This window comes from Papio anubis, chromosome 1, assembly GCF_008728515.1.
Source record: "Papio anubis isolate 15944 chromosome 1, Panubis1.0, whole genome shotgun sequence".
Lineage (NCBI taxonomy): Eukaryota > Metazoa > Chordata > Mammalia > Primates > Cercopithecidae > Papio > Papio anubis.
Window position 1 is genome coordinate 2,907,297 of NC_044976.1, and position 11,250 is coordinate 2,918,546.

Here is an 11,250-nt window from a genome sequence, read left to right on the forward strand (position 1 = left end):
AGCTCACTGCAGCCTCCACCTCTGGGGCTCAAGTGATCCTCTCACCTCAGCCTCCTGAGCAGCTAGGACTACAGGCATGAGCCGCCACGCCTGGCTAATTTATGTATGTTTTTTGTATAGACAAGGTTTCACCACGTTGCCCAGGTTGGTCTCAAACTCCTGGGCTCAAGTGATCTGCCTGCCTCAGCCTCCTAAAGTGCTGGGATTACAGGCGTGAGCCAACACGCCTGGCCGGTCTGTCTCTCTCTTTTTTTGAGATGGAGTCTCGCTCTGTCACCGAGGCTGGAGTTCAGTGGCTCGATCTCAGCTCACCGCAGCCTCCCGGGTAGCTGGGACTACAGTCATATGCCACCATGCCCTGCTTTTTTTTTTTTTTTTTGTATTTTTAGTAGAGACAGGGTTTCAGGGTGTTGGCCAGGCTAGTCTTGAACTCCTGACCTCAAATGATCCGCCCACCTCAGCCTTCCAAAATGCTGAGATTATGGGCATGAGCCACTGTGCCCAGCCTTTTTTTTTTTTTTTTTTTTTTTAATGAGAAGATGAAGGCTCAGAGATTGTTATGGGCTGAACTGGGTACCCCCTTACCAAATCCACATGCTGAAATCCTTACCCCCAGAACCTGTGAGTGCGACCTTATTGGGGGACAGGGTCTTGACAAAATTAAGTTAAAATGAAGTCATTCAGGTGGCCCCTAATCCCGTAGGACTGGTATCCTTCTAAGAAGGGGAGGTTTGGACACAGACACACACAGGCACACACAGAGGCCATGTGACAGTGAATAAGGCCTTCTGGGAGTCCAGGAGAGAGGCCTCAGAAAGAATTAGCCCAGTCCACACCTTGATCGTGGAGTACTGGGCTCCAGGACGGGGAGAGAATAAGTTTCTGTTGTTGAAGCTGCCCAGTTTGTGGCTTCAGGAAACCAACAGAGACGAAGGGACTTTTCAAGATTCGCCAGAGTGGAGCGGGACTCACCGTCTTGGCCGCGGGATCCTGCCTGCTGGTGTTTTTTGGTTGGAGGAAGTGGGAGCTCACTTTGCCAAGTCACCCTTAGGCCCCACGTGATGCCAGGATGCAATGAGAGAGAAGCTTAAACAGGAACTCTGCTAACGTCTTTATTTCTTCCCTTTGAAGAACCCTGGAAAGCTCTCTGTAAATATTTGTGAAGTTAATTTCACAACCCACAAGTGAATACATGAATAAATGAGTGAGTGAGTGTCAAACACAGCACTGTCCCGACGCCTGTCCTGTCTGTTCAGTGACCAGATGTGACTTCCTCTAGGGCCCTTAGGCAGCCATGGCCTCAAATCACTGCTGTGCCCTGAGGGCAGGGGTGCCAAGGGGTGAGGCCCAGTGGGCTGCTCTGCCCTCAGCACTGGGGTCTCTCGGGCTCAGCCTCTGGGAAGCGTTGAGGTCTTCCCTCCGAGGCAGGCAGTGGTGGGAGAGGAGGGTGAGGGACACGCCGCCCAGAGCTGTAGCCACCGGGCAGCCTGGGCTTTGCTTTTCCTTTCCAAGGCCTTCCCTGCATGGTGAAGTGGCTGGCTCTGTTCACATTCAAGCTGGCCCAGAACAGCTTCACGTGCACCTCAGATCATCTTTTAGGGGTTTTTAAATTTTCATTTTTTAGCAATAGTTATCATTTTGTTTTTCCATAGGGAGAAACAGGTGGTGCCTTTAAACAAACAAACAAAACTCTGACGTTTATTGGATTTATGCTGAAAATATTGAACCGTTCACAAAGGGGCCTTTGATCCTGAGAACCTTTCAGGTCTTCGGTGCTTTTGTGCTCACCGATTCCAGGCCAGGACACCAATGCTCCCACAGCCTTGAAGCCCAGTGGGAACAGGCCGGTCCGGGCTCAGAAGCCCCGTGCCCCTCCCTCTCCTTTCTTCATTTGCCACCAGCTCAACATCCCTTGCCCTGCCCCGTTGCATCTACACACGTGTTTTGGTTTTGATTGATTTGTTTGCCGACACTTTTTGTTAGCAGCTCATTGAAGATTTCCAGTCTGCAGTAAGGACTGAGCCATAGAATCTTCTGGAATCCCTGCAGCCTGGCTGAGCCATGAGCTGTCCCTTGGCTGCAGCCAGTGCTGCCAATCCTATGTTCTGTTTGCAGGGAACATTCTTTCCCTCCACACCCGCATTGCCCCGAGACCAGCCCGGTCCAGGCTTTGGGGTCTGCCTGGCTGTCTCCTTGTCCTCCGCTGCCCCGCCACCCCTGTCCCCAGCCTAGACCCAGAGCACTGTGTCCTGGCCTTTGTCAGACCCCGTCTATCCGCGCACCTCCGGGCCTGGTCCCTGAACCGCTGCCTGCCTCCCAGGGTCCACTCTGGCCTCAGTGAGTGACAGGCTCTCAGATCACCACATAAATGAATGAACTTCCGGAAGAAAGAATGACAACATGGGCGTTTAAAAACATTCCTTCATTCAGCGTCTACCCTATCTTTGGAATGATGCCTGATGTTCTCCCTTGAAAAGAGCAGCATTTGGGGAGAGGGAGGCCTCGCCAGCGGCACCGGTGGAACCCAGGATGGGAGCCTGCCACGCCAGACGCCAGACACGCCAGGGTTCCCACACACCTGATCCCGATTGCATGAAGCGGAGGGGCCTCCTCCTCCCTCTTTGTTTGTGTTTTCCCTCTCCCTCTGTCCCTTCCACATGTCCCCACCCTGAGTCGGGATCTGTGCCGCGGTATAGACTGCAGAGTTTTGACCTCCTCCTCGCCGTCCTCCTTGTCTTTTATTTAAAAGGCAGCAGAGAGGGGGACTCTAGTCTCTCCCCCTGCCCTGCCTGCCAACAGCTGCACGGCATAGAGTTCACTGTTCTGTGGCTTTAGGCCTTCGTGTCCGGGCACCTGCACAGTGGAAACAGGTGGGGGCAGAGACAAGAGCGAGGTGACGGGACAGCCACCTTGTCCTCAGCGTCCCTCCAGGAGCCCCTCGAGGTTGGAATGGCAGGCACCGGGTCCTTCCTGGAGCCTCTCGTCTCTGCTAGGCAGCGATGTATTGTAACAGGTTCCTGGAGCACTTCCTCGCCATCTGTCTCCAGAGCTGCATTATCGCTCCGCTCCGAGAGGGGTTCCAATTTGCAATTGTAAATTGTGTTCTTTCCCCCTTTTCACTCCACATGTAGGGACTCTGACAGCTTGAAGGGGCTGTCGTGGTTTGCAGAGAGCATGGCTTGTTTTCCACACGGCACAAAACACCCTCCCTCTGGAGTCCCTCGGGGGACAGGGACAGTCCCCAGGGGTGCTGGGTGGGCGCTGGAGGCCAGGTGAGTAGGAGACTGGGAGGGAGGGAGGCAGGCGCTAGACACATGGTCTTTCTCCAAGTTGACCTTGGGCTGATTCCGGGACTCGACCCTGGACTCCTCCGGGGGACCCGGAGCCCACCCTGACGAGCTCATGTGTGCAATGAGGTAAGAGTGGATGGTACTGGGGGCACCTGACCTCTCGCTTCTGTTCCTCTCCCGCAAGAGCCTTTACACCACGGGGCAGGGGCCAGAGGGCTTCCTTGCTACACAGCCGGGCCCTGCCACTTCCCCCGCGTGGCACTCTTCACACTCCTCACTCTGCCGGGCCCTGCATAAGGCCTGCTGCCCGCTGCCCGCTTCCCTCCTCTGTCCCGGGGGACACTGACCTCATCACTGTGCCTCGAACACACCAGGGCGCCTTTCACAGGCATCTGCCCCGCAGACAGCGTCACCGCTACCAAACATCTGAAGAGGAGTTAATATCAGACCTTCACAAACACCTCCAAAAGATGGGAGGAGAAAATGCTTCTCAGCGCCTTTTGAGTCCAGTGGTCCTTAGGTGCCAAAGCCGGACAAAGGTACCACAGGACAAGGAGCTGGCAGGCACAGCCCCTCCCAGGTCTCATTCTTCCCGCAGGCTCCCTCCCGCCTCTGGCCAGGGCCTGCGCTTGAAATGCCCGCCTGGGAGGTTTCCTGATTGTTCTGACGCCGGCTGCTCAGTGCCCCATCCCTCCCCCAGCCTTGCTCCCCACTGCAGGGTCCTGCTGGGGACATGTGCCTGGCCCACCTGTCTGACACTGCCCCCCATCTCTGTCCCTGGACCGATGCTCCTGTCTGGCTGACTCTTTGTCTCGTGTTTACATCGGCTGTACCCAGAGCGGCACCTGGTTGCCAGAGGGCACCTCTGCTTGCATGGCGTGTAGCAGAGAGAATGGCTCCCAAGATCCTTAGCCATGGACTTGTCCCCTCATAGTCAGGGTGGGGTGGGCCTTGCCTCTGTCCGTGGAGCTGTCCCTCCCATGGCCTTCGATGGCACCCTTGTGTGGGTCTTCACCTCCTGCACCCCTGCGTGGGTCCTCAGCTCCTGCACCTCTGCAGAGTCGGCTGCATCAGCAAGGTGCATCGGCCTGGCAACGCTGGCTACAAGGCTCCTTTGGTGCCTCTTCCGCATCTTGTTGCAGGGTCCATCTGCATCGAGGTCAGCAACATGCTTTTGGCTCCTACTGTACAGAGAAGGAAACCGAGGCTGGCACATCCCCAGGTGGAGACAGCGTTCACGACAGCCAGGGGCCAGGGGATGATGAGCTGGTTTGTTCCAAGAGAGGGTGAAGCTTGTGACATGTATGAAGCATGGGTGGGCAAGGTGGCACGCGGGCACCCAAGGCCAGTCCAGTTAATCCTCAGGGTTGAGCCCAGGACCAGCAGAGCCAGGGCCAGGCCTGGTGCATGGACCTGCAGACCTATAGGGCATCCAGTGAGGGGGTCCCTTTCAGGCAGTACAGGGACCGCTCTCCGGGGGCCACTAGGAAACCTCAAACCCACAGCTGGGCCCAGGGCAGCAGCAGTGTCGAGGTCAAGAATAGTGTCCAGTGGGAGGCTGAGCTTTGTCCGAGGCCTGCAGAGGATCCCTGGGGATGCTGTGGGGTTTTCATAGGCTGTGGAAGGAGTGTGGGATCTGGGAACCTGAAGCCCAAGGTACAGTCATTCAGCACCACAGGTGTGGCCCAATTTCTAGGTAAAGACGACAGTTTGGCCTGGGAAACACACCCCCGTTTGCCCAATTTTGAGGTCCGGGGTGTTTTTTCACTGGCTCAGCTTCCCACAGAAGGTCCCTGTTCCTTTTGGGGTTTCCTAAAGGCATCAGGGCCTGTTTTTCAGACTTGAGATCCAAGGCAAAGCGGCCTTTGCTCACTTTCAAAAAAAATTCATTTTTATTGGCGCATAATAGATGTACATAGTTTCTGGGTACACGTCAGAATTTAATACATTCATATAATTTGTAAAGATCCAATCAGCATAATTAAGGCATCCATCACCTTCAATACTGGTCTTTTCTTGATGCTGAAGACATTGGGGTTATTCTCTTCTGGCTGTTTGGAAATGTACAGTAGATTACTGTGAGCTACAGTCACCTGCTGCTCTAACACTGGGGCTTATTTCTTCCATTAAACCATATATTTGTACACATCAGTCACCCTGTCTTCATCCCCCGACTCCCTTCCCCTTCCCGGTCTCTGGTACCCACAAGCTACTCTCCACCTCCATGAGATCCACCTTTTAGCTCCCCTGTGTGAGTGAGAACATGCCGTATTCGCTTTCCTCGGCTTAGCTTACTTCACTTAACATGGTGGCCTCCAGTTCCTCCGTGCTGCTGACTTTCAATACCTCGTTCTATGGTAGCTCCACCCACTCCCAGTAAACCCTCCGCGTCCTGATGTGCCATGAGACGGCTGCTGTTTCCCAAATAGTGCTACGGCCCTGCTTCTCCCCTCCTTCCCTGCCCCAGGGCCTGGGTCCACTCCCGCACACCAGCTCCCACCTGCTCCCAGCCTCCCCCTCCCATCTGCACCGGCTGGGTTTTGGCTTTAATTTCAGCAAACACAGGCAATTCCTCTTCCCACTGGGGATGAGAACTGGCAGAAATATCACAGCGAAGGCAGCCTCCCCAGCTCCTACCAGCCAAGGAAAAGCAAAAATCCATAGGCGTTGTTCAGGGTGTGATTAACCTCCTGAAAAGCGCACATTCCCTCCATCATCATAATCATCATCATTGTGTTGATCTCGGCCCGGAGCATCCACAGTGCTCCTGACAATGCGAGTCTTCCCCAAAGGGCATCTCTTTGGTAGAGTGAGACACAGCTCCTGCAATCCAGGGAGGGGGCAGAGGGGAGTGCTCGGCCCCACACCTGGGTAAAGTCACACGGATGGAGAAACCACTTCATACACTCAGTGAAAGCAATGTTCCTGATGAGTTTGAGTCAGCACCGGGAAATTAGAGCCAGAATCAACCGCAGGAAATCAGCATCCTCTCGGCCCCTGTCTTCTCCTCGGCAGAGTGGGCTAGAAGGTCAGTGTTTGCTGGAACTGCCATCTCTGTGCGCAACGGTGATTGCAGTGACCGGCGTGAACAGTCTTCAAACGGGTCCTTGGCAGGGGTGGGAAAGTGGAGAGGGGGCACGCCGTCACACAGGCTCCTTATTAGGGATTTCCTTCCCTTTCCGACCTTAGAAGGATGCCGGAGATCTCGAGCTTTGGCCGTGGATGGACCTGGGTGTGAGTCATGGCTCAGCCATTTGCCAGCTGTGCAAACTCAGACAAGCTGCTTAAGCCGCTTCACGCTTTCGGTAAAGGGAAGGTAGATGGGGGATGAGGTATCGTACGGGGTGCATGGCCCTTAGGAGTGTCTGGTCCATAGTGAGGGCCCCGTGCATGGAAGCCATAGCAACCAGGATGTGTGCTTTCTCTGAGCAGCGCTTTGCTCCGTGGTGTCCACCGCATGTACACTAATTTCCAGGACCAGGAGCTGCTTTCGAGGACCCTCCCTAGCAAGTACTTAGGAGTCCGCCACACACAGATTGAGCACAGATCCATCTCTGGCTCCATCTCACAGCTTTCCCGCTGCTTTCCTTAGGCCGGTGGTTGACGTGGTCTCCATGAGCTGTGTGCATCCTCTGGTGACAGGAAAAGATTTGTCCCCCAGGAAGGTCCCCAGCCTTCCCCCACCTGCTCTCTGGGGGGGATTCTGCCTTGGTCTTCTCTCATCCATCCCTCAGGGGTCCCGTCTTTGTGATGTCAGCGTGAAGTGGAATCCGCAGAATGGCTAAAGTGGAGAAGACTGCAAATGCATTGGATGATGATAGCAGCATCATTTACAATCACCACGACTTGGAAGCAGCCGAGATGTCCTCTGGCAGGTGATTGGAGAAATGAACTGTGGCATGTCTACACAGACCACGGAATACTATTTAGTGCTAAAAATGAGTGAGCTTCCCATCCATGAAAAGACATAAAGGAACCAGAAATGCAGATCACAAAGTGAAAGCGGTCAGTCTGGGGAGGCTACACACCCTCTAACTCCAACTCTGTGACATTCCCAAAGAGGAAACATTATGGGGACAGGAAAAAGAGGAGGTGCCATCATTAGGGAAGCAGGAGCTGAAGAGAGTCAGAGTGACACCACTGAAAAATCTTCTCTGTCTTGAGACTAACAAGGCACCTTCCTTGCCAGTCACAACCCATGGTCCTAAGATGGTCACAGCTAAGGAGGCAGCTTGGTACTGCCTGCAAGGACAAACTCCTAAAACAACAGAAAGCCCAGATGTCCCAATACTTATAACAATATGTGCTTTCAAGATAATTATAGATACGCTTTGATGTACTCATGTACTAGACTGTTAAGGATAGTTTTCTATAAATCAATAGTGTAATCAATTTTGTCATGCCATCTGCTCCTCCTCACAGAGTCACAGCTTGGTTTAGTCATTACATAGACAAGACCCCTATATAAGAAAAACTTAAAGACGGTGCATTCTCTCAGAAGGTCCCCTGCTCTGTGAGAGTAGCTTTTAATAAACGTGCTTCCTTCGCTGCACCTTGTGATTCGCCTTGAATTGCTTCCTGTGTGAGATCAGAAACGCTCTCTTGGGGTCTGGATCAAGACCCCTTTTCCGGTAACACCATGGGTTGGGGAGAGGGAGCGATGAATAGGTGGAGCACAGGACTTTTTGGGGCAGTGAAATTCCTCCGTATCATACTGTCACAGTGGGTCTATGCCATTAAACATTTGTCTAAACTCATAGGCTGTACAACACCAACAGTGAGCTGTAATGTGGGCTATGGACTTAGGGTGATTGATACGGTTTGACCGTGTCCCCACCCAAATCTCATCTTGAATTTCCGTGTGTTGTGGGAGGGACCCAGTGGAAGGTGATTGAATCATGCGGCAGGTCTTTCCTGTGCTGTTCTCCTGATAGTGAATAAATCTCATGAGATCTGATGGTTTTCTAAAGAGGAGTTTCCCTGCACACGCTCTCTTCTCTTGTCTGCCACCATGATTGTGAAGCCTCCCCAGCGACGTGGAACTGTAAGTCCAATAAACCTCTTCTGTAAATTGCCCAGTCTCAGATATGTCTTTATCAGCAGCATGAAAATGGACTAATACAGTGATAATGACATGTCAATGTAGGTTCATCAGTTGTAATAAATGTACTGTTTGGTGGGGGGTATTAATAGTTGGGGAGGCTGTGTGTGTGTGTGTGGGGGGGTGACAGAGAGTACATGGGACTCTACCTTCTGTTGGATTTTGCTGTGAGCCTAAAACGGCTCTAAACATATATAAAGTCCATTTACAAAAGTATCTGAGAGGCTAAATCCATCTCTATAAGAAATAGGAAGAAAGAAGTAGCAGGGGGAGATGCAAAAGGTGATGGGGGTGGGGGTATTAGAGAGGATTTCTGGAATTTGCCCTGTGAGAGGCTCTGAGACAGATGCAGGAGGAACAGAATTAGGGAAGGGAGAAAAGGAGCATGGCTGTGGGATCCATGCTGAGGCAGGAGGACTGCTTTAGGCCAGGAGTTTGAGACTAGCCTGGGCAGCAACAAGACCTTGTCACCACCAAAAGGCAGGCAAAACAAAAACTGGAAAACTTGGGGCTTGTTTGGCATGCCTGTAGTCCCAGCTACTCAAGGGCTGGTAGGGGAGGTTGCTTGAGCCCAGGAGGTTGCTTGAGCCCAGGAGTTGGCGACCCAGGAGGATTGCTTGAGCCCAGGAGGATTGCTTGAGCCCAGGAGGATTGCTTGAGCCCAGGAGGATTGCTTGAGCCCAGGAGGATTGCTTGAGCCCAGGAGGATTGCTTGAGCCCAGGAGGTCAAGGCTGCAGTGAGCTGAGATCATGCCACTGCACTCCTGCCTGGGCCACAGAGTGAGACTCTGTCTCGAAAAAAAAAAAAAAGTTAGAGTCATGATCATTTTCCTGAAGAGATTCAAGGACAGCATAGTGCTACCTTTGATGCTGTATTGTACTTTTTTTTTTTTTGAGATGGAGTCTCGCTCCCTTGCTCAGGCTGGAGTGCAGTGGCTCTATCTCGGCTCACTGCAAGCTCCACCTCCCGGGTTCACGCCATTCACCTGCCTCGGCCTCCCGAGTAGCTGGGACTACAGGTGCCCACCACCACGCCTGGCTAATTTTTTATATTTTTAGTAGAGATGGGGTTTCACCGTGTTAGCCAGGATGGCCTCGATCTCCTGACCTCGTGATCCGCCCACCTCGGCCTCCCAAAGTGCTGGGATCACAGGCATGAGCCATCGACCCAGCCTGTTCTACTTCTTTGAATTTAATTTCTCATTGAGACTGGACCACATGGGGTCCCAGCTTATATCTAGGTTACATTTGTAAACTAAGTTTAACCCATTTATGCCTAGTGTTCCATTATTGGAATGCTAAGCTTGTGGGAGCAATTTATGTCCGACTGCTCAAGGTCATTGCCAAGGTCTGATTTTTCACAAAAAATATTTGCTTCTGGATGAGACAGAAGTAGGATGAAAGTGAAGAGATTATGTGAACTGGACAACCCCTTCTGGCTTGAAAATACCTGTAGTGACCACAGTCTGATTTCTCCCTCCTCACACGAAGCTTTTGCGGCATTCCGTGAAGGAAGGAGCAGTCACTCCCTTCCCCAGAGGAAGATTCCGGCAGGTGAGTCAGCTGCAGAAGAGACAAGTTCTTACTTCAGCTGTGTGGAGCTGTGTCTGGGGCAGGTCGTTACCTTTGTCTCCTTAGGGTAAACAGCAGAGCGTGGATGTAAAACTTTTAGTTTTACATAGATATTTTTGAGCATAAATTGCTGGATCTGCTGTAGAGCTCTCTGCGGTCACGACACACAGCTATTGATCCACCAGAGATCTATGCTCTCCATCTGAGCTGTAGGGATGTAATTTGGAATTGGCTTTTCAGGCAGGGATCACATTTCCAGCCTCTATTATGTCTAGTAGGGCCATGTGACTGAGTTATGGATGGGAAACGTGGGTGGAAGTGATGTGTGCCCCTTCCAGGTCTCACCTGTGAGGTATTTCCTTCTCTCCCTTCCCCAACTGGGAAGTGACTGGATGGCGATGACCCAGGAAGCGGCCCTGTTGTCCTGGAAATGGGCTTACCCTGAACCACAGCCTGAAGGAGAGCCACCGACTGATCAGGAACACCCAACTGGACTTTATTCCAGCAAAATACAAAGCATTGTTGTGCTGGGCCATGGCATATTCTTGGGTTTCTTTTATTAGAACACTTGGCATTACCTTCACTAATATACACTCATATCATAGACATTTTCACTAGTTATAGACGACATGCACTATTTTTCCTTCTGAAACAGAAATTTGCAGCAGCACTACCAAAGGACAGTAGAGTTTTAAAAATCTGTTTTTAGATTGACTGGAGTTCATGTCTCTGCAAAGAACATCTAAGCCCTAAGCCATCCAGAGTGGATGAGGCATCTCTGCATGGGTTAAAATACGCATTCCAGCTGCTGTAACCGAGAAGGAGTTTCATAGTGGTCAAAACGACATAGAAGTTTATTTCTCATGAATGTAACAGTCCAAACACAGCTCCACAGTGGCAAGGAGCCAGCGTCCTTTCTCTTGCTGCCCTGCTTTGCTCAACAGGTGGCTTTTGTCTTTGAGTCCAGCGTGGCTGCTCTGGCTCCAGCCATCATTTCCATACTCCAGTAGGTGGCAAGTGGGAAGAAGAAAGGGAGAGCTTATGCCTTTCACTTTAGGGACACGGCCTAGTGCTGCTCACATCACCCTGCTCACCTGTGTTGGGACCAGAATCTAGTCACATGGCAGCAAATAGCTGTGAGGAATATTGGGAAAGGTAGTCTTTGGCTACTTGGCCTCATGACCATCGGAAACTGCTGTACTACAAAAGGTGGGTTCTGATCATCTTAGTTGGAAACGCTGTGGCAAATGACCATATCCTGGGGGCTTAAACAACAGACATTTATTT

General features: G+C 52.0%; 1 long non-coding RNA gene across 3 annotated transcripts in view; it reads left to right on the plus strand.

The window, feature by feature from the left end:
* The window catches only part of LOC103888364, a 46,658-nt gene extending 38,449 nt beyond the window's left edge, over nucleotides 1-8,209 (plus strand). For 2 of the 3 annotated variants that reach the window (XR_002520769.2, XR_002520768.2), the window contains exons 4-5: nucleotides 704-6,318; nucleotides 6,480-8,209. This is a non-coding gene — a long non-coding RNA (uncharacterized LOC103888364). The remainder of the gene's footprint in view (nucleotides 1-703; nucleotides 6,319-6,479) is intronic. The other variant, XR_652855.4, reaches the window with a different exon arrangement.
* Nucleotides 8,210-11,250: the final 3,041 nt, after the last annotated feature.